Source organism: Aquarana catesbeiana, linkage group LG04 (genome assembly GCF_042186555.1).
Source record: "Aquarana catesbeiana isolate 2022-GZ linkage group LG04, ASM4218655v1, whole genome shotgun sequence".
In the NCBI taxonomy this organism is placed as follows: domain Eukaryota; kingdom Metazoa; phylum Chordata; class Amphibia; order Anura; family Ranidae; genus Aquarana; species Aquarana catesbeiana.
This window is the reverse complement of record NC_133327.1, coordinates 540487209-540493208: the sequence shown is the minus strand read 5'-3', so window position 1 is coordinate 540493208 and position 6000 is coordinate 540487209. Positions and strand designations below refer to the sequence as shown.

Here is a 6000-nt window from a genome sequence, read left to right as displayed (position 1 = left end):
CTTGGACCTTGAAGAAGGGGACATACCCCGAAAGCTTGTCCTGAAAAATTGTATGTTAGTGCAAATAAAAAAAGTATCACGGACAGTACTCAATTTTCTCTGTCACAATTGCACTAATACGGCTACAACAAATCAAGTATGGTTGCCTAAATAACACAGTTACTAAGGATAAAAATGAAAGTTTGGGCTCCATGGTAACAGCTGCTCCGCCCTCCCCCTTTTGTAAGAAGAAAGCGGAAATACTCTATTATCCTTCTAATGTTGCGCTTCCGCCCTCACCGGGCACAATGACATCACCACTCCAGAAAGAGGCTTGCACCGCACACACTCGCCCTCCCGGCTACGGTGGCCGCCGAGGACCCTGATTGTATTTCACGGAAGGAGGCTCCTCCTTGCAGGTAAGAAACCTTATGGAAGTCTGTAAATGGGTTTATTTCGGGGACAGTGCTGCTCCTTTGTTGTTTCTTCCAGCATTACTGGCTTTATGTATCGTTTTCCCCTTTTGTAAGAAGAAAGCGGAAATATTGCATTATCTCTCTACTGTTGCGCTTCCGCCCTCACCGGGCACAATGACATCACCGCTCCAGAAAGAGGCTTGCACCGCACACACTCGCCCTCCCGGCTACGGTGTCCGTCGAGGACCCTGATTGTATTTCACGGAAGGAGGCTCCTTGCAGGTAAGAAACCTTATCGAAGTCTGTGAATGGATGTATTCCGATGACAGTGCTGCTCCTTTGTTGTTTCTTCCGGCAGCACTGGCTTTATGTATGGTTTTCTTTTAGTTAAAGACGTCTTGTGTCAGAATGCTGCTTTCCTCTTTCACATTGTTAGGCAGTTTCCTTGTAGCTGCCTAGCTGGGCACAGTTGTGTTTTTTTAAAAAAGACTGTCTTAAAAAAAAAAAAAAAAAAAAGACTTGTACACCATTGTAACCCTTCCCCTCCCCCATCCACAATCAAAAAAGACGACTTTTTTTGTTTTTTTTAACCGTGTTTTCTTCACACTTTTCCCCCCACCTCCGTCCCCCTTTGGCGAGAATAATGTTTCCTGATGCCTCCTGGGATATACATGTCACATATTCCACGAGGCATCGGCTTCCACACTGCGGCAGGACCTGGCGGAGCGTCACCAGGGGGCCGGCTGCCACGACCCGGAAGAGACAGGTGGCACCCGATGATGTAGGAAGGAAGATGGTGGCATGGTGCCCTGTGTGTGGCAGCAGATCAAGGCTGGATTTGCTGGTTGTGTGAGTATTTTATAGCAAATATCCTACTGAAAAAAGGTAAGAAGGGGATGATTAAAAAAAAAAAATGGGGTTCCCCTTTAGGTAAGATATAGGCTGTAAAGATGAGCTCAGGTGTACTCTGGACTTCCCTCTAGCCGAAATTTGAGCTTAAAGGAGATGTACAACCAGAATTAATTTGGCTGTAATTCCTTTGTGGATCACAGGAGTGCAATTCGTTCTGCACTCCTCTGACCCGTTTTCAGCAGACAGCTGACGTCACAGAGCAGGTCCAGGCTTGGACAAGATCGCAACAATAAAGACAGGATCCACTCACAACTCTGGACCGGTGTTCTATCGAAAATTGCATCCCGTCGGATAATGCCTCTGGCGATCTACGCATGCGCAGTACGAATCGTCACCCCAGCTGATCTGTTAATCAGCAGGCGTGACATCAACACTGCACATGCGCAGATAGCCGGAGGCATTATCTGACGATCTGCAAAGGGGGAATGTCATCGTGCAACACACCAAAATCCGCCTGTCATGTGATCGGTCAATTCTCCCGCATGAGCATAGAGACAGGCTGAATCTGACAATTACATTCTCCCTTTGCATATCGTCGGATACTGCCTCAGAAGATCTACACATGCGCAGTGTTGATGTCACGCCAGCTGATCAACATATCGGCTGGAGTGCTGTTGCGTCCTGAGCATGCGCAGATCGCCTGAGGCATTATCCGACAGGGATACACTATTCAATAGAACACAGGCACCTGACTCTGCTACCACTGCCTCCACAGCCCAGTGCTCCAGTGAGCGTGGGGGGGGGCAGAGTAGAGAGCCGGCGACTGACAGTCACCAGCTCTCTGTTCATTGAGTTCCGAGAACTGAGCGATTGGCTGTGTTTGATCGCTCGTTTCTTAGTCTTAGAGCCAGCAGGGGATAGATGCAGGATCGGACCAATGCTGCATCCACCTAGGTAAGTATGATTTTTGAAAAAAAAAAACCCGAACTTCTCTTTTAATTATGTGAGCTGTGAGGCGGGGATAACCCAGCCCAGGGCCGTTTTTAAGGCAGGGCAAAAGGGGCAGCTGCCCTGGGCCCTGTCATTGTTGTGGGGCCCAAAGCAACTGCCTCATACTTGGCAACTATCCCAGTTTAAATTCCCTTATCCCTTGAGGTTTTAGTCCCTTGCTGTGTCCTGATATCTCCGTGTGAAGTTTTGTTACTAATGCTGCCCAGCTCTGCCCTATTGTGTACAGATGACTCACCTGCAGACCCTGTGTTTATATGTAAATACCAACATTGATATGTAAATAGTGACGGCATTCATATGTAAATAGAGGTGGTATTCATATGGATATCATGCCCCCCTGAGGTCATAGCCACCATCACCTATACTGAATGCTGCCCACTGGGGAGGTAAAGGGGCATGCTTGAAAGTCCTGCCTACAACTGTGGTCATTACACCTATCATCAGCCTGTTCTGCAAAGGTAAGCAAATTGGTGGGTGGAGGGTAGTGTGTGGTGTGCAGAGGTAGGCAGAGAAGGAATTACGGTTTGGGTGCACAGGTGAGCAAGGGAGGGTATGTATAGAGGTAAGGAAGGTGGGTGCAAAGATGAGCAGAGGAGGCAGTTAGAGTTAAAGGGGAGGGGGAGTGGAGAGGATGGAGGAGGTTTGGGGTGCAGAGGTTAGCATGGGTTTAAGGATGCAAAGGTGTACTGACATGGTGCATAAAGATGTAGGTCATGTGTAAAGCAGCCCATTCATTTCAATGGGCTGCTCTATGCGCTACAAATAAGGAAGAAACTCCCAAACCCTTTTCCAAAATCACACGATGCCAAGGCACATGTCAGCAGATGGGTGAGGGTGTCATTAAAAATTAATGGCACTGCTGTGTATCTGCTAAAGGGCAGCGCATTTCTGTTGTCAGGAAAGCGATTTTGCCTGCTTTCACACAAATGTGAACGCAGGCTAAATGTCTCAATTACATTGGTGGTCAGTGTAAATCTTCTCATTACATTGGCGCTTGGTGTAGAATCCTTTAATTCACACTAGTGGCCAATGTGAACTCCCCCCTTACACTGGTGGTCAGTGTAAATCCCTCCTTACATTGGTGGTTACTGTGAATGCTTCTATTACATTAGTGGTCAGTGTAAACCCCTATTTCATTGGTGGCCAGTGTTGAAACTCCTCTTTATATTGGTGGTCAGTATAAAAAAAAATCAGCATTGCCATTGATCACACGCTCCCCTCCCCCCAGCACTGCCACTGACCCCAGAAGTCCTAGGATCCCTAGGAGTTTTCTTTCTATTAATGGCCCCCTCACCTCCCCAGTTCATAGTGTGCAGGCAGTGAGGAGATTATGTGCTGTAACCTCTAGCAACCAATCAGTAAACAGTAATGATGTGCTGTAACCTCTAGCAACCAATCAGTAAGCAGTAATGATGCGCAGTAACCTATAGTAACCAATCAGTGAGTGGTATTGATGTACAGTAATCTCTAGCAACCAATCAACAAGCAGAAATTATGTGTTGTGACCTCTAGCAACCAGTCAGCGAATGGTAATGATACACTGTAAAATTTGGCAACCAATCGCAATCACTGTCTGATCTGATTCAGTAAACTGATTTTGAATCTAGCTGCTTTTTATTGTATGTTTTAAAGCAGGTGGAGAGCAAAACTGCATGGAGTGGGGGGCCCAAAACATTTTTTTGCCCAGGGTCCAATCAATCTTAAAGACGGCCCTGACCCAGCCCACAGCTTATTGGAGTAAACAAAAAGAATGCAGTTCAGAGTTCAGCTAGCCATGAGTTTTGAGAACTCGTGAACTCATCTCCAATAGGCATCAGTTGGCATTGTAAATTCAAACAGTGACTACTGGCTCTGCCCCCAGTATGTCTTCCTGCAGCAGTCAGCTGGTGGTGGTGTGTATTGCAGTGACCCTGTGTCTTCATATGTGTCAGTGACTTGTCAGTTCCCTTAAAGTGCTTGTAAACCTCAGACATGAAATATGAACAAAGCGTATCCCACTATAGCGTATGTGTCAAACACAAGGCCCGCGGGCCGAACCCGGTCCACCATGCTATTTCATGTAGCCCTCGCACCTCTCCTGCAGGTGCGGCACCCCCCTCATCTCTGCCCCCACCTTCTCCCAGCAGTCGGCAGCAGAGAGAAGGACGGCACTCGACCAGAACCTGCACTTCTCCATGCAGCTGCAGAGGCTCTTGTCAGAGCATAATTCAACAAGCTGAAGTTAGAAGCTGATTGGCTACCATGCTCATCTGCACCAGATTTTGCTCTCCCCAGTTTTAGTAAATCAACCCCTAAGTGTAACTTCTGTCTGCTGCCTTGTTCCTTTGCTGTGAGCATGAATCACTTCTCACAAGTTTTCCTGACAACAAGAAAAAAAGAATGGTGACAGGGGAGGGATCTCCAGCTGATTGACAGCCTCAGCTCTGTTCCTGTGTGCTGTGTGAAGGGGGGGTGTCCCTTCCCTAAAAATCAGCTCTTAGAGCTCTCCTCACTGAGCTCGGCATAGTGTAACTTCAGCTCTTTGCCCCCTTTTTTCTGAACTCTCAGACAAGCTTTATAAATTATGCACTTTGAACGGATGTAGAGAAGAGATGGCAGCAGATAAACAGGTGCAAATTATGTAGGAGGATTTGTTTAATCTCTGTATATCACCTGAGGCCAGTCACTTCACTGGGTATACGTAAGGGTTTACAACCACTTTTACTTCCCACCCCCCCTCTTCACTTGTCTGCTAGGTTGACTTCAAATACATGCTTACATACTGAGTATTGTCATGCGGTGATCCACCAAAAAGCTCTTGCTCTTGATATGGTTGCGAGCCGGCTGTCCCTCCTTGGTTCAGGCAGCTAAGCCATGATGACAAGCTGCTAGGCCTGCCCTCCTCCAGCCTCCAAGGGGAAGCTGATGATGATAAGATATGAGACCTCTTTGGAGGCTTCAGGAGCAGAAGAAGACGGTTTGAAAAAACGTAAAGAGTAAAAATAAAACTAGCGTTTCAGATTGCAGATGGGGTGGGGGTGGCTTATAGGGTTTAAAAGTGCTGAGTTTGAATGAAGATCCACTTTCAGTCATGTCTATAGTGTTATAGATGGATGTGATGCTTTGAAAAATTAGTTCACCAAAGTGCTGTGTATCCTAATTCGCTACTAAGGTTTTTTATTGTTCCATCAGTACTGTTTTCACCTTTTTTTTTTTTGCATACTATTTTGCAACTGGGTGCTGCTGATCTCCTCTAGCTTTTTATAGCCACTTCCAGTTCATAGTTCTCTGCTGCAATCTTGGGTGCACATCAAGGTTCTGGACTAGTTTCCTGATAGTGACAGAGATAAACCGTGCCTGCACAGTGTGCCCAATCAATTGACGTCCCCACCAAGGGGCACATGTGATAAGGTGACAATGCAGGATTATCATTTGGAGAGCATTGCCACCCCATAACGGGAAGTGCCTGAACATATAGTAATATGAGCCTGACATCAGTTCTAACTAATCACCATACTGTTTTAAAAAGTAAAAAAAAAAAAAAAAAGGTTTTGCCTTTTAGATATACTTTTGTTTAATTCACCTATGTATCAAAATAGCACATGCAGTCTGCAAGCCTCAGTAGTTAAAGTGTTACATACTAAACCCAGGACCCTGCATTCACCACATCTGGTCTCCCACAAAACATGGTAATGCAATTAGTATAGTAAATATAAACTGCTAAATGCCTTTTCTCATTAGCAGTACATCGCAGTCTTGTGAC

General features: G+C 46.2%; 1 protein-coding gene across 2 annotated transcripts in view; it reads left to right on the top strand.

Annotated features, from left to right (window-relative positions):
- Positions 1-397: 397 nt before the first annotated feature.
- Positions 398-6000, top strand: part of LOC141140551 (presenilin-2-like) — a 63918-nt gene continuing 58315 nt past the window's right edge. The window contains exon 1 of one of the 2 annotated variants that reach the window (XM_073627871.1): positions 398-677. The gene's annotated coding sequence lies outside the window, so the exon portion shown is untranslated. Of the gene's footprint in view, positions 678-957; positions 1245-6000 lie in introns of those variants that run through there. The other variant, XM_073627872.1, reaches the window with a different exon arrangement.